Source organism: Ursus arctos, unplaced genomic scaffold (assembly GCF_023065955.2).
Source record: "Ursus arctos isolate Adak ecotype North America unplaced genomic scaffold, UrsArc2.0 scaffold_16, whole genome shotgun sequence".
Lineage (NCBI taxonomy): Eukaryota > Metazoa > Chordata > Mammalia > Carnivora > Ursidae > Ursus > Ursus arctos.
This window is the reverse complement of record NW_026622830.1, coordinates 57,412,804-57,428,637: the sequence shown is the minus strand read 5'-3', so window position 1 is coordinate 57,428,637 and position 15,834 is coordinate 57,412,804. Positions and strand designations below refer to the sequence as shown.

Genomic DNA, 15,834 nt, shown 5'->3' with positions numbered 1-15,834 from the left:
GGTCCTGCCCCCGGCCGTTGTAACAAACTCCTGCAGACTCTGTGGCCCAAAACAACTGTGGTCATTTTCTCACTGTTCCAGAGGCCACAAGTCTGCACGCGGATCCAGTGACCAAAATCAAGGTGTTGGTAGGATGTGCGCTCCAGCGGCTCTGGGGGGAGTCCGTTCCCTGCCTTCTCCAGCGTCGGGAGCTGCCTCCCTGCCTCCCCGGGGCCGTCCTGCATCTTCAGCGTCAGCAGGGTGAGCACTGCCTTCTGTCCCTGTCAACTCCCACCCCGCTTCCCTCTCCGACACTCGCGATTGCATTCAAGGCCCATCCAGACAACGCGGGGCAATCCTCCCATCTCAAGATCCTTAACTGAATCACACCGGCAAAGTCTCTTTCGCAGAGCAGGTAATATTCACGGGTTTAGGGGATCAGGACCTGGCTATCCTGGGGGACCCTGATCCAGCCTACCGCAGTGTGGAAACGGCTGGGGGGCTGCTGCACTCTTGTCCGTGCCTGTCATTTATGAGGACTGAAGCCCTTCTCCCACACAGCCTGTGCACAGCCGCAGGAGCCTTCTTAACCCAACACTCAGGCCGCCATTTACCAAGAGGTCAGAGTTGGTTCACAAGCGGAAACTTAGGTGCTTTCTCCACAGTAGGCATTTGAAATCACTTAATTAACCTAAACCATGAGAGGAGTCACCGGGCAATGTTCCCCCGGTGTTAACTTTACCGTACAAACTATTTTAACACATTCTTTCAGCAGAGTTGTGTAAAAGAGAGCTTCTGCAAGGAGAATGAGCAAACCTGAGTCCTAGGGTCATTTGCCAGGATGTGTTCCACAGCAGTGTGGGGGCGGGGCCTGCAGGTCCCTGGATCGAACCAGTCCTGATGCCAACCCACATCTCCTCTGCCCCACCCCACGCCAGCCACACTGGGGTGGGTGACCAGCTCTGGGCAGGCGCCCACTCAGGGTGTCACCCGCCGGCCCCTCGCCTGGGCCCGGGATACACCCCACCTGCATCCTCCCCAAGGCTTCTCCCCAGGTGGGAGGCCCTTGGGGGCAGCTCCACGCTCAAGCAGTCATGCCCGTGCAGCCACCCCTGACCACTCAGCCAGGGGAGAAGCCAGTGGGTAAATGCTGCCCCAAAGACAGTTCTGAGATCCCTCCACAGGCTCCCCGGGAGCTGACACAGGATGGACCCCGGGTGCCCCGGCCGAGCCCAACATGACACCTGCGCCTCAGTTCCTCCTCTGACCCTGCTCCCTGAGGTCAGACTGCGGGCTCTGCAGAGCGGCCACCCCTGAACCGGTTACTCCTGGCTCCTGGGTTCAGAGCCACCCTTCTGATCCACTTGCAATCAGAAGGAAGGAGGACGGCAGTCTCCTGTTCAGAGCAGGGGCACGAGGGGGGCCTCCTGCCAGACAGCGGCTCAGGGTCGGCTTTCTCAGAACGGGGGGCCCTGGAAGGAAAAGGCTATCAAACGTGTGTGCCAGCCGGCTCTGCTGGGGAGCAGAGTCCCCACAGTGAACACCCGTCCTCCCTCCGAGGGCCCAGGGTCCGGGACTGAGCCGCCGGCTGCTTCTGCCCCAGGTCTCTCACCTGGAGTCTGAACTGGGCTGACGTGCCCTCGGCCACGCTGTCACACTCACGTGGCTGTCCTCCCCACGCGGGCCTCTCCACACGCGCCCGAGCGTCCCCACGGCCCGGCGCGCCTCCCCTGCAGCAGCGGTCCGGGGCCAAGACGGAGGCCACGCCGCTGGCTTCCGCCGCCCCCATGGGTCACATGGGTTAGCCCGCCCCCGACGGGAGGCCACTTCACGATGTGAGTCCCAGGGAGCGGGCTCACTGGAGGTCAGCGTGGAGGCTGGCTGCCCCTGCATAAGAGTAAAAGCTCTGTGACCCAGGTGTCTGAACCGAACCAGCTGATTTGGACACAATGTTACATTTCCCCGTATAAACACCAGAACTAAGTCCCCGCGAGGTCCTTCCTTCGCCCCCTGGTCTGCTGCTTCTCGGTTGACACGTCTGGGCAAGGACGGAGAGCATCTAGGACTGGTCTGGTGTTCGCTGGGCCCATGAGAGGGTCCCTCGGTCCCCCCAAAACCCCCGGTCTCCAGGCCCTGGGCTGGGGGAGGCTGAGCAAAGAGGCGTGACGTTCAGGCACATGGTCAGTAAGAGGTGGGGTGGGGATTTGGACTAGGCTGGCCAGAGCCCAGCCATAAGCTGCCCAGGGGAGGGGACAATCTGCAAATAGGGTTGACCCTGGGTCCCACCCCAAATGTTCGTGTGCCATAGCGCCCCATGCCCCAGCCTCCAACCACCAAGCCCTTTTGGGGCCCTTCCCGCTCCCCCCCCCCCCCAGCCACTGGCTCATGAGCTCCTGGGCCTTGCAGCTTGGCTCTGCCCCACATGCTGTGACCTGCTTTGTCCTTCCCAGACACTCCAGCCCAGCCCAGGCCATTTGGCCTGACCCAGTCAGTCCCCTCCAGGGGATGGAGTCTGGAGACAGCCTTTGGCCCCACTAGGGCCAGAGACCCACGGTCTGGAAGCCCTCAGCACTGTTCCCAGCAGGTCCTATCTATTCCGTGTGCACCTACTGTGTGTCAGATGCTGCGCTGGGCCCTGTGACAAGCGACGCCTCGTGCCTGCTCTCAGGGAAGTTACGGGCAGCAGAGGGGACAGGCAGAAAACCAGCGAATGCCTGGATACATTGGGCTCCTTGTTATAAGTGCCTCCTGGCTGGTCACTGGATTCTGTGAGGGGGCTGCGGGGGCGGGGGTGGGGGAGGGGCTTTCCAAGGAGGTGACATTCAGGCTGAGATAGGAAGAACACCAAGGAGTCGCTGAGGCACATAGCAAGGGGAACAGAGCTCTAGCGAGGAGACAGCAGTGCAAAGGCCCTGAGGTTGGAACACTTGGCACAGTGGAAGGACTGGGAGAGGCCAACCAGGTTGGCACCCCCGCCCCGACCTCGCCTCTCTGACCCCAGCCTGTGTAGGAAAAGAGAGATAATAAACCTAGTCCTGGGAACTGAGGATGACGAGGGTGGAACGTCTGTGTGCTCGGTGACTAGCGCTAGTGTTAATGACAGTGCAGGGGCACCTGGGAGGCTCAGTCAGTTAAGCGTCTGCCTTTGGCTCAGGTCATGATCTCATCGTCCTGGGATCCAGCCCCACATGGGGCTCTCTGCTCAGCGGGGAGCCTGCTTCTCCCTCTGCCTGCTGCTCTCCCTGTTTGTGCTCTCTCCCTCTCTCCCTCTGACAAATAAATAAATAAAATCTTAAACAAAACAAAACAGTGTAGACAGGCAGTGGGGTGGCAGGGGCAGTGCGGTCCTGGAAGGAGGGGCCGAGATGGGGTCTTGCAGCTGACCCTTCCCTGCCTGTGACTTGGGGCCGGGTTCCACGGTCAGATGAAGTTGTATGCTCAGGAACAATGCCCCCGGGGGCCAAGCATCTATTTTGTGCGATCCAGACACAGCCCCCGTGTGCCAGGAAAGTGGGGCTCAGAGGTGGGTGCAGGAGTGGGCCCTGGGTCTGGGCTTCCACAGGCCGTCCTCACCCAGGCCACCCCATTCCTGCACAGGAGCAAAAGAGAGTGTCTCAGGGACCCGGAAGCTGTCCCACCAACCACAGGACAGCTGTGGGCCTAGAGGCTGAACAGCAGACACGGACGGTGGGGGGAGCTGTTGTCACATCATCCCTGAAAGGTAAGCCTGGACCAGGGGAGGGCCATCTGTGCAGGAGGAGCTGCGTGTGGGGAGGGTGGGGACACCTGCTTAGAAGGTGGGGTGCCCCCCTCCTCCCTAAATGAACTAGGCCCAGAAAGGGTCTGGAGGACAGAAGCTGGACCCTTGAGGCCCCACTGTGTGCTGGGCTGTGTCTCTGCCCAGCTCCATGCTCAGCTCCATGCTCAGCTCCATTGGGCTTCCATCCTGCTCTGTCCTGGCCTCCTTCTGGTTTCCAAAGCTTCCAGGAAAGGGCAGGAGGAGGGAAGTGGTGGGATGGGCCGGGAACTGCCTGTTCTCTGAGTTCCACTGGGACAACCCAGAAACTGGGGCAGGGAGGCCCAGACAGAAAGGAAAAAGAGGGGAGGGGAAGGGAGGGGAGGGAAAGCAGGGGAGAAGGAGAGGAGGAAGGGAGGGGAGAGTGGGAGGGGAGAGGAGAGGAGAGGGGGAGCAAAAGGGAGGGAGAGGGAGGGGGGAGAGGGGAGAGAAGGCCAGGAGAAGGGGAGGAGAGGGAGGAGAAAGAGGGGTGGAAGGGAGAGGAGAGGAGCCCAGAGAGGGGGAAGGGAGACCTGGCATCCTGGAAGATGCTGTTTGCACACTCGCTAGGGGGAGTGTCTGGCGTGAATGGCGGCCAGGAGGGGTCAGTGTGGGTGTGTGGAGCAGAGCATGTGAGCAGGAGTGTGTAAGAATAAGTGTGTGCTTGTGAGTGAGAGCAAGCGAGGGTCTGTGTGCGTGTGTGTGCAGGTGTGAGGAGTGCTGTGGTGACAGCCAACAGAGCCCAGGAGGCCCAGGGACCAGGAAGGCCCCCCCCACCCTGTGCAGGACTTTCCCAAGGCTCTGCCCTCAGCCCAGGAGCTGGGCCCCCCACTCCTGCCTCATCCCCATTCCCCTGGGACAGAGAGGGCCTGTCCCACCTTGGAGGGGACACCCCCACGGGCCCAATGCTGAAGTCACCCCCAGCAGCCCCCTGCAGAGCATCACCCCGTTTCACTGAGGAGGGCGACTGAGGCCCTGGCAGGGTGCGGCTGAGAGGAGGTTCACCCCATCGCCCACCTCCTGCCCGGTGGCAGTGAGGGAGCCACGGGCCTCGGGCCTCGGCAAGCCCAGGAAGGCCCAGGGTCGGTGGGCAGGACTTTCTGCAGGCACTGGGTCCTAGGAGGAGCCTGGAGGGATAGCAGGACCCTCAGCCATGGCAGGCAAACACAGGGACATGACCTTGTCCTGCATGCATGCACGTATGTGTGTGTAAGTGTGGCTGGGGGGGAGAGTGGGGAACAGGGACCCTCATCTCCTGGCTCAGTCCCATCTTCCTTTTGCTGGTTCTCCCCCAGCACTGACCCACCATCCCCTGAAACCCCGCCCCACCCCACCCTCTGGGATCCCCGTGGGAGTGCTCCTCCCCAGGACCTTGGCTTCACCCCTGCCAGCTCCCCCACCCTGGCTGCCCAACAGGTTGGAGGGGGTTGAAGTGTCCCCCCAAAATTCATGATCCCCCAGAACCTCGGAATGTGGCCTTATTCGGGAAAAGCGTGTTTGCAGATGGCATTAGTTAACACGAGGTCATGTGGGAGCAGGGCGGTCCCTATTTCTAGGGACTGGTGTCCTTGTAGGAGGAAGGGGGACTCACAGAGACACGGGAGGAGGCCACATGGAGACTGAGGCAGAGACGGAGGGGTGCGGCCACAAGCCAGGGAGGCCTGGGGGCCCCAAAGCTGGACGAAGCAGGAAGCATGCTCCCCCAGAGCCTCACAGGGAGCCCGCCTCGGGGACACCTTGACTTCAGAGCCTCCAGACCCTGGGAGGGTATTTCCTGTTTTCTAAGCCACTTGGTGGTCATTTGTGGTGCAGCCCCAGGACCCAGACACAGGGCTGCCCCCTCCTTCCCTGTCGCCTCCTCACTTCCACCGAGTTCTGGAAAGAGCAAAGCCCCAGTACCTCGGCAGAGGAGGGTTTGTGCAGTGTGGTGGCCCCAGACCCCCACTCAGATCCCCAGCTACGGGTGGCCGCCACCACCCCAGCTCCCCACTCGTGGCGCAGCCCCGGTGTCCTCTGGGTGCTCCAGGGCAGAGACTGAGGCTGGGGAGGGCCACGAGCTCCGGGAGAGTTGCAGGCCACCTCTGATGGGCCACTGGGCTGCAGGACTCCCCGATGGCCTTGCATAACGGAAAGGGACCACGGAATGCTTATGGGCTCCCTCCCTTACCGCACAGACTTGCCCCACAATCCTGCCTGGGCATCTGCTCCCTGGGGGGCCCTGTTCAGTGCTGCCAACACTGCATCGCTCTCCCCACACTGCAGACGCCAAAACTGAGGCTAGAGCAGAGCGGCCTCTCCTGGCCTGCACCCCAGCCTACCCCCTCCGCTAAGCAGCTCTGGGGCAGGCAGTTCCCCCCAGCTGTGGGCCTGGTTGCCATGGCTTCGGAGGAGAAGAAAGAGGAGAGGATTCCTGAGCTGCATCCAGAAAGACAGGCTCGCCCCCCCCCCTCCTTCCTCACTCCCTTTCTCTGATGTCAAAGTGGCCCTTTGCGCAGCCAGAGGCCCGTGCCACTTCCTCCCCCACGGCCACGGCCGGGAGCAAAGGAGGTCAGAGAGCCCAAGGGGCCAGGAAATGAGTCAGGGGACCCCAGCCTGGCCAAGACTTCCTAGAGTGAGGGCTCCAGACCCTCCTTCCCACAGGGAAGGGCCGCCAGCAGCTCCCCTACCAGCCGCTGCTCTCTTGCCTCTGTGCCTTCGGCTATGCAGTTCCCTCCATGTGGGCAGCCCTTCCTCACCCTTCACGTCCAGCCCCACTGGGAAACCTCCCCCTGCATTCTGCACCTGCCTCCATCCCTGCGTCTTCATGGGGCTCTGAGGTCTCCTTTCCACCCGGTGTTCCCAGGGCCGGGATAGGCTGCTGCTCAGTAAATGAGTAGATGTTGCTTCATTGTTGCAATGTCCCCTTCCAGATGAAGAAGGGAAGGAAGGAGGGAGCTGATGAGATGTCAGTCCCCCTGGTTATCCTCCCCCATTCGCACTGGACCCAGCACGTGGGTCCGGCTGTCCTCGTGCTTCCCAGCACAGATCTCCGCCCTTTGTGGTCTGTCAGCTTCCTGGCCTATGAGAGTCTCCTTCCTGGGGGAGTGGGTGCTCTCTCCACACCACAGAAGAGTGGGTGCTCAGAGAATGTGTGGGAAGGAAGGAAGGAGGGAAGGAGGGAGGGAGAGAGAGAGGGAGGGAGAGAGGGAGAGAAGGAGGGAGGAAGGAGAGAAGGAAGGAAGGAAGGAAGGAAGGAAGGAAGGAAGAGAGGGAGGAAGGGAGGGAGGGTAGGAGGGAGGAAGGAAGGAAGGAAGGAGGGAGGAAGGAGGGAGGGAGGGAGGAAGGAAGAGAGGGAGGAAGGGAGGGCTGGAAGGAGAAGGAGGAAGGAAGGGAGGGAGGCGGGCGGGAGGAAGGGACCCCAGGTTCTGGTCGGGTTCAGGAGTCTCACCCAACCCGTCCAGGACCAGGAGCTCCGGCAGCCCTGCCTCTGAGCCAGCCTCAGGGTAAGCAGGAGGTGGCAGGAAGGATGAACATTCGTCCAGGTCTCGGCAGCCCCCACAACGACGCGGGCAGCTAGGTTGAGGGGCTAGAGATGAGGGCACAGGGTCAGGGGGCACGGCTGCCGGCCGCAGGCAGACTGACCGGCACCAGCCACCAGGAGCAGGTTATGCTCAGAAGCCCTCACCTGGGGGGCTGGCTGACAGCAGGCGGGCACGCGGCGGAGGGCCCCGAGCGGTCCCCTTGAGGGCGAGTCCTGCACGCTGGGCTCCAGGCCCAAGGTGGGGAGAAACCAGTCCAACTTTCCACTGAAAATAAATACCCCAGCAGGCCTCTGTGGGTAGGGAGGAGGGCTGGCTGTGTGAATGGCTTGCTTTGCACACTTCCATGATTATCTGAATTTTTACCAAGAGCATAGATTATATACATATTTGTTGAAGAAAAGAAAATAAATATCTGATGACCCCAAGGCCTCTGCTTTCCCTGGAAACTTCTACACTGCTGGGCAGTTGTGACAAAGCCCCAGAAGATCTGTCTTCCACAGGCCCTCAACCCACCTTGGGAACATGTCCTATGGGCTAGACCCCTCACCCAAAGGTGGCCATGCATTTTTTATCAATTTGCTTCTTCATTCCTTCACTACTCTGTGTCAGGCCCATGTCCCCTGAAAGCTGCCAGTCTAACAGGGAGACAGGTACGAGGACCATGTACCCACCATACCACCGAAGAATGTGGTGTAGAAGTATAGCTGTGGGAGTAGTGAAGGAGGGCTTCACAGAGGAGGTGACCTTCGAATGGGGCCTTGAAGAGCGAGTAAGAGTTTGTCAGAAGGAAAGCGGGTAGGGGAAGGACGTTCCAGGCAGCAAGGAGAGTGTGAGCTCCAATGTGGATGTGACCGAGGTGCCAGGAGGAGTCTGGGGCAAAAGGGACACGAGTGTGGGGCAGGGTGGTTAGCAAGAGATCAGGCTGGATGGGTGTGGAAACCAAAATCACAAAATGCCTAGATGCTGGGCAAGGGGCTTGCAGATTTTCCTTTGGGCCAATGACTGTGAACTTGCTCACCAAGGACACAGCTTTGGGTTTTTTTTTTTTTTTTTTTTTTAAGATTTTATTTATTTGTCGGAGAGAAAGAGAGCACAAGCAGGGGGAGCAGCAGGCAGAGGGAGAGGGAGAGGCAGGCTCCCTGTGGAACAAGGAGCCTGATGTGGGACTCGATCCCAGGACTTTGGGATCGTGACCTGAGCCGAAGGCAGACGTTTAGCTGGCTGGGCCACCCAGGCGCCCCTGGGCTCTGGATTCTGACCCACAGGCCACGGTTGGAAGTTCCCAGCTGGTTCTGACCAACTCCCGGGGTTGGTGTCCACTGCTGTAGCTGGGGTCATTGCAAATGTGAGAATGACAGGTTCCGGCTAAAGGCTTGGGAGGACAGTGATGTGCCTGAGGCCCCAGGGATAAGGGGCAGAGCCGGCCTCCAACCCAGGTCACTCTGACCCCAAGACCACCCCTGCTGTCTGTCAGCGTGGGCTGGGGCCTCGTGCTCCCTTTGCTCATGTGCTCAGGGGCTTCCAGGGTCTGGCCCTGCTGCGCTCAGGGACACAAAGGTACCAAGTCATGTTTCAGGCGCTTTGTCTCCAGAAGGGAGCATGAAGCTGTCCTCCGAGCTCCCACTCCCAGCCCCTTCCGGGGGCAGCTCCTGACTTCCTTTCCCTCTCCACACAGCATGGGGTGTCCTCGGAGGCTACCCTGAAAGAGCAGACTTTGGCATGAGACAGACCCGAGTTCACGTCCAGGCTGTACCTGGAGGGGACAGGAGGGTCTCAGGCAAGCACGTGCTCCTCCAAGCTTAGCGTCCTCACCTGTAAGCAGGGGTGGAGGGTGGGGAGAGAAAGCATCCCTCAGGGGATGGGGGAAGAGCTTCAGCACAAGGACCTGGGCGCGGGGCCAGGTGCGGAGCCGACCCTGAGCAAAGCTCACTCCCTTCCCGCTGCCTGCAGGTGCGCCCGGGCTCCACACCTGCCTCACCCTATTTGGAGCAGGATCATGGGGGAGTTTCCACGCGGAAGGGCTGTGTCTGCTGCCAGCTAGGGTGCAAGGGAATTACACTCAGGTTGCAGACGTGTTCTCTGATGACTTCATGAGCGAGGCATGCTTGGGCAGAAAGGTCTCTATTCTCTGAGGCCGGGGACTGTAAAGCTGCAAGACTCTGAGGACTGACCCTGAGCAGTGGTGTTCAGTCCCCTTGGGTGCTGAATACGTTTTGCCAGCAACGCCTTGTGTGGGTGCCCAGTCTATACAACGGATAAAAACTGGGCCGCTCTGCTTGAAGAGGGGGTGTGGAAGGCGGTCCTGGGGAAAGGTCCAGGGTCCCATTTTCCCTGTAGCCCTGGATCCTGGGGAGATGGGGTTGGAGCTGCTCCTGGCTGTGGATCGGGGTAGCTGGGGAGCAGAGCACTGTGGACAGAGTCCAGCAGCCGATATTTACCAGCTGGTATGAAAGGACTTCTGTATCCTCAAAACCGCATGCTGGTGCCAGTGTGGCTGGGCCAGGGAGCTCATGTTTCACAGCCAGAAGTCAGTCTATACAACAACAATGATCATATGTCTTTGTGAAAAATCATAATGATGTCAACCTTTTAATGTCCCCACGGTCTCTTCTCTTAAACTTGAAGGGATGTTTTATTGAAAACCTCTCTTGTCTAGAAGAACTATTCATATGAATCCAGCAATTCCATTAGCTTCCCTTTCTTTTTCCTTTGTTAAATTCAAGTACAATTACATAAAAATAGTACCAATATATGATTCTTCTGGTTTTGTAAGTCTTTCTACCTATCTGTTCCTCACCCATCCTTCTGTTTGTGTATTTGCATGTAAGTCCCCCGAAATGATGTTCACCTAATGCCAGTGGTTATTTCTGGCAGGTGGGACCGGGGCTGGGTTCTCAATTCCATCTTGGGGATTTTGGGCATGTTGTGAATTCTTTGTTATGAGCAGGTAGCACTTTTATTTTGTTTTAATGTTTTTTTTTCTTAAAAAGTAAGATGGAAAGAAAGCATTAAGATCATTAACCAGAATTCATTCTGGAAACTGAGTACTGAGTACTAAAGCCAGCGATGACTGCTATTTTTCTCTTTAATTTCTAAAATCAAGGGAAAACTATTTTACTTTTAAAATGAGGGGGAAAGGACATTGTGGAGATCGTGAATCAAAAGCGGCTGGCAATGATCTATTCATCGACAAATATTTATTGAACAACTTAATGCCAGGGTCCCATGTTTCCCGTTCTCTTATAACTTCAGGTTTTCAGTCCCCGCATTCTGTAAAACCTTTTCTATCACACAGTCCCTGTAATTCTTATAGGCTGCCACTAGGTGGCAGTATGCACACCCGTATTCTGGGTGGCGCTGTGCTGAGCTGCTCAAGTCAGGTAAGATTTCAGTTCAAGACACCTATTACTGCTTTGTAAGTTCTCATTGGCAGAATTATGTCATATATATCGATATGTATATATCGATATATACCTATATAGCTACATCTGTGTCTATATCTATATCTAAAATCTGCAGTATCTATATACAAATACAGATATATTTTAGGATTGGGAACATTACAATTAAGGGTGCTCGACTACTTGTCTTCCTCAAATAAACACTCCAGACACAAGTCAAACAACAGACTAAAGCAAACAAACACGATACTTCTGCACACGAGACAGGGTGGCCTAGAGGCCAAGCACCCCAGCTTTGGAAGCCAACAGATAGGAGTCCAAATCCTGGATTCATCCATCATTTGCTTCATCACCTTAGTCAAATTACTTGAGATCCTTTGGCCTCAGTGTCCTTGTTTCAGTGCTGGGGATCTAATGGAGTCTGAATCACGGGGTTGTTCTGAGAGTTAAGTGAAATGGGGTAGGGAAAGAAATGAGGATCTAGCTGTTAGTATTCCTGCAGTCATTTCCACCTAGAAAACTCCTACTCATACCTGAAGACCCAGCTCAAAGGTCTCCTCCTCAGTGAAGCCCCTGCTAACTTTCTAGCAGGGAGTGAGACACTCCAGAGGGAGGAGAGTTCCAGGTGGAGCAAACTCTGGGGACCAAGGCCCTGGGGCTCACATTCAGAGACACATTTCCTTGGAAACTTGGATGGAGTTAAAAAAATTCTACAAATAACCGTAACACATTTCATTAAAGAACAACAAAAACATATATAGTAAAACTCTTGCTAAGCAAAATTGTTTTATTTTACCTGCTTCTGTTACAACTAGAGTCAAATGATACCTTCTGAGGACAGAACGTTGGGTTACCTTCTTGGGCTTCAGGAGTTCACCTTTGAAAAGGAGTGTGGCCCTAACCTGCCTCCTGGCTTGTGGTGAGGATCAAAGTGACACCATAAAGATGAAAGTTGCCCTGCCTCTGGTTTCATTTCCTACCGCAAGGTTGTCATTTTTTTTTTTTTAAAGAACACAAATCAGGTATTACTTCCTGCTTGAAACCCTCCCCAGGCTGCCTGCGGCCTAAAGAACAAACGCCAGGCTCCTAAGGATGCCTGAAGAAGCCCCTGGACGAGTGCATTTTTGCCCCTTCCACTCGGTGTCCTGGGTCTGCTCAGCTGCCCTCGGCTGGTGACTCCCAGATCCCCGGGGTCCTCCTCTTCTGTCTCCAGCCCCGAGACCAGCACGCAGGCCCCACATCTGTCTACCTCCAGCCGCCTCCCACAGCCTCTTTCAGGCCGTCTTCCAGGTTCCAATCTAAGTACAGCCCAGCATTAGCTGTGATGCCACGGAACACACCCCTGAGCCTCACTCTCCTGTGTGCAGAGGGGCCCGGGACACCTAACTCCTCGGGGTGGGCAGGAAGTCTGGCGAAGACACGCGTGAGGACTCGGGCCAGGCCCCGGCCCACTGCGGGGCGAGACTGCGCGGGTTCCGGCCCTGGGGCTGGGCTGCAGGGCGGCGGGCTAGGGCGGCCCTGCAAAGGGGCCGCGTCCGGGCTGTGCGGGGCAGGGCAGCGGGTGGGAGGGCTTCCCCGAGATCGGTCCAACCCCGCCGGCCCAGAGTGCCGCCGGTGGGAGCCCCGGGACCTCAGTTCGGCGGGCCGCCCCTCCCGGCCCCCGCCGAGGCTTCCCCGGACTCGGCCACCACATGCGCGCTCAGTCCCTCGCAGTCCTGAATGCCCGGCGCGACTGTCCGGCGCGGTCTCGGGAGCGTAGCCCTGTGGCTTGCTGGGCATGCGCGGAGCGCCGGGCGCATGCCCGGTCCTGGGCGGGGGGGGCGGAAGCTCGGCGCGGGGACGCGGCCGGGCGCGCGCCTTGGCGGTGAAGCCCGCCTCAGCCGGTCGCCGCGCATGCGCGACCTGCGCCGACGCAGCACGCCCTGAGGGCGCAATCCCCCCGCCGCCGCCGCCGCCGCCGCCGCCGCCAGCCCGCCGCCGCCGCCGCCGCCGCCGCCGCCAGCCCGCCAGCCCGCCGCCGCCGCCGCCAGCCCGCCGCCGCCGCCGCCGCCAGCCCGCCGCCGCCGCCGCCGCCGCAGGGACCGCTGTGCGCCCGCGGCGTGAGGCGTGGGAGGGAGCACCGCCTGTCGGTTCGCTGCGCCGCCTCGGAGTGGTCTGCCCTCGCCTCCCGGCGCCCCGCGCAGTCTGAGTGAGTGCGGGCCTGGGGAGGGGGCCGGGACGCGGGCGGGCGGGCCGGCTCCTGGAGCTGGGGGTTGGCAGAGCCTAGCGGGGCCAACCAGCCGGTCCGCGCGGCGGATATGGCGGAGACGGGCCCCTCCCGCGCCGGGCTCGGGAGGCCGAGGATGTGGGGAGGCTGGTGAAGTGGGGAGGACGAGGGAGGGGGCCCCGGGAGGACGGCGCTGTGGGGAGGACCGGGGCGCGGGCGGGTCGGGAGATGTGGGGCGGACTGGGGGGTCTCCGGGAGGACGGGGGGGACACGAGAGGCCAGGGAAGGGGGACGAGGGGGCGGGTTCTGGGAGAACGGCGCTGGGTGGAGGACGGACTTGTGGGGAGGTCGGTGGGCTCTGGCAGGCCTGGGGACGAGGGGAGGCCGGGGGCTCGGGTAAACGGGGAGGTTTGGGGGACATGAGAAGGCCTGGGGGGGTTCGTGAAAGATGGGGAAGTTGGTGGATTCGGGGGTCTCGGAGAGACGGAGGGGCTCGAGGCCGGAGCGCACAGGGAGGCCGGAGGCTTGGGGAGGCCAGCAGGCTTCCTTGGGAGCCGGCCAATTGCCTCAAAAACAAAAGGGGGGAGAGAGGAAGGAGGAGGAAGAGGGAAATCCTTGGGGACCTGGAGGGGGGGCGGGGGAATAGCCCTGACCCTATATGGGGACTCACTGGCCCTCAGGGAAGGGCGGGCTTCGCACCCGGGTCCGCGCGGGCTCCTTCCCCGCAGCTGGCGCGCAACTTGCTGTGGCCCTGTGGTTTTCGGGGCGAAAGCCCCGGAGACCTCGTTGATTCATTGTGCCTCCAAGTTTACCCCTCTTCCCAACCCAGCCCCCAGCTCTGCTGCTGGCTTAGGTGGAAGAAGGACTTGCTGTTTCTTTCTCTCTCCTTTCCTTTCTTTTCTCAGGAGGAGGAGTGTGTGTGTGTGTTACTTGGTTTTATTTAATTGGAGGATTTAGCTTAATGCACTAAGGGTAAAAAGAAATTTTTTTAAAGTCATTTCAACAGTGTCTCATTCTTGCATAGTTAGCCTGCAGCTGGGTTTTTGGCAGTGAGACTAAGATAATAGTAATGTAGTAATTATGGGAACTGGTTGAAATACATTCAAGGAAGGCGGTGTAAGGATTTGGGGATCTGTACTTAAGACGACCAACGCTGGGATTCTTAGGTAGAATGTTGGGATTTTCTCTTCTTCAAAAGGAGTAATTCTAAAGTACTAGAAAGCTGGTGTCCTGATACCCAAGCCGGCACTCTTTTCATATTACGCAATGCGTACGTCAAGCAAGTGTCATCAGGTCTTGGGTTCCATATCCATTAGTGATAGCCAGACTATTAAAGTTCTATAAGCCCCTGGTGAACTTTTCATCTTTTGGGGAGAATGAGGATATAGGAGAAATATTTGTTTTCTCAGGTGTGAAAAAAAGTTGTAACTCTTTAAAGGCAAGCAAGGCCCATATGTCTTTGAATTTTAGTTCTCCGGAAGGATAGCAGGTATGTGTAGTAGATACTCAGTAACCAAATAAATGCAAAAAAATAAAAAAAAACCTTTGCTTTTGTGTATACCCTTGTAGCAGGCGTTGTACTGGACTCTGCAGGGTGATAACTGGATGAGAAATGATCCTCTCCAAAGGTCTTTGCAGCCGAGGGAGGGAGACAGAGAAGTCGGTCAGTGATGATGGTACAGTGGGTAAGTCCTGTGATAGAGGTGCGCCCAGGGCATTATGACGGGTACTCATCTTTCTTCAGTCCCCCACATTCTTAACCCTTTTTATACCTATTGTAATTACCCCCTACCCCAGACCTATTTTCCCCATACCTTCCAGTAGCCTCTTAGTAATTTTTCTTCATGGTCATACAGACTCATCTCTTCACATTTGATTTCTGGCAGACAGTTTCCTGGAGATCTCCGTTCTCTTCTTTTCTGAGCTGCTTGCTCCTTTGGTCTTTTCTTGTGTTGTCCCTGGATGTTCCTTTGTTCTCATCGTTTGGCTTTTGTCCAGAGTTGGATTTTATGTTTGTGGCAACTCTTGTCTTTGTCTTTCTTCACTGACTTCTTCCTTTTGGTGGCGTTAATTACTTTAAAAAGATAGTACAGTGTTTTTGGACAAGTTGAAGACAGCCTTCAGCATGCCCTCCTCTTGAGCAACACTGCTCCGGCTTGGACTTGTTTCCCTCTCTCCTGGTACACAGCCACCATTCTGGAATCTCCCTTCATCGTCGTCCTGGGGATTCCCTTATCCCTTCTAATGGAAGCTCATGCCTTGCTCATTTTTTGTTGATGCTCGTGTTTTGGTGGAAGACTTTCTCCAGGGGCTTTCTGACATAGGATGCTTAGGAGGCCAACCTTTTGGGACCATGCATGATTGAAACTTGATTGATGGTTTCGCTGGGTATAGAGTTCTGTATTAGATTTCATTTTTGTTCATAAATTCAAAGATTGCTCCATTGCCTTCTTGTTTTCATGTTACTGTTTTAGAATTCAGAAGCTATTCTCATTTTTCCTTTGTATGTAACTTGTTTCCCCTCCCATCTTTAGACGCTTGTAGGAGTTTTACAATTTGTCCAAGTCTTTTGAAATATCGTGATGGTGTACCTTGTGTGGTCGGTTTTCATCCACTGTGCTGCATATTCAGCGGGTCCCTTCATTCTGGCAACTGGGAGTTTTTAGTTCTGGGAATACTCTTTGGCATTACTGTGCTGAGGTTTTCTCTCTTGCTTTTCCTTATTTTGTTTTTCTGGAAGTCTTATTATCCGGAACTTGGCTGTCCTGGGCAAAGGTTGTAATTATCTTAATACCCTTTTCTTCTTCTTCTTCCTTCCTTTGCTCCTCCTTTTCTGCCTTTTTTTGGGGGGGGGGGTGTCTCTTTATTCTCTGTTCAGGGAGATGACTTCAGTTTGACTTAACCTTTTCTTTAGTTTATTATTTCTGATTTCAGAAAGGTTCTTTAGATTTC

At 57.1% G+C, this 15,834-nt stretch overlaps 2 protein-coding genes across 13 annotated transcripts in view; one reads left to right on the top strand and one right to left on the bottom strand.

The window, feature by feature from the left end:
* The window catches only part of LOC125282011 (ral guanine nucleotide dissociation stimulator-like), a 460,718-nt gene that overhangs the window by 57,836 nt on the left and 387,048 nt on the right, over positions 1 to 15,834 (bottom strand). The gene's annotated exons all lie outside the window — the stretch shown is intronic.
* LOC125282996 (ral guanine nucleotide dissociation stimulator-like) overlaps positions 1 to 15,834 on the top strand; it is a 601,545-nt gene that overhangs the window by 352,315 nt on the left and 233,396 nt on the right. For all 12 annotated transcript variants that reach the window (XM_057312976.1, XM_057312974.1, XM_057312968.1 and 9 more), the window contains exon 11: positions 14,452 to 14,567. The gene's annotated coding sequence lies outside the window, so the exon portion shown is untranslated. The remainder of the gene's footprint in view (positions 1 to 14,451; positions 14,568 to 15,834) is intronic.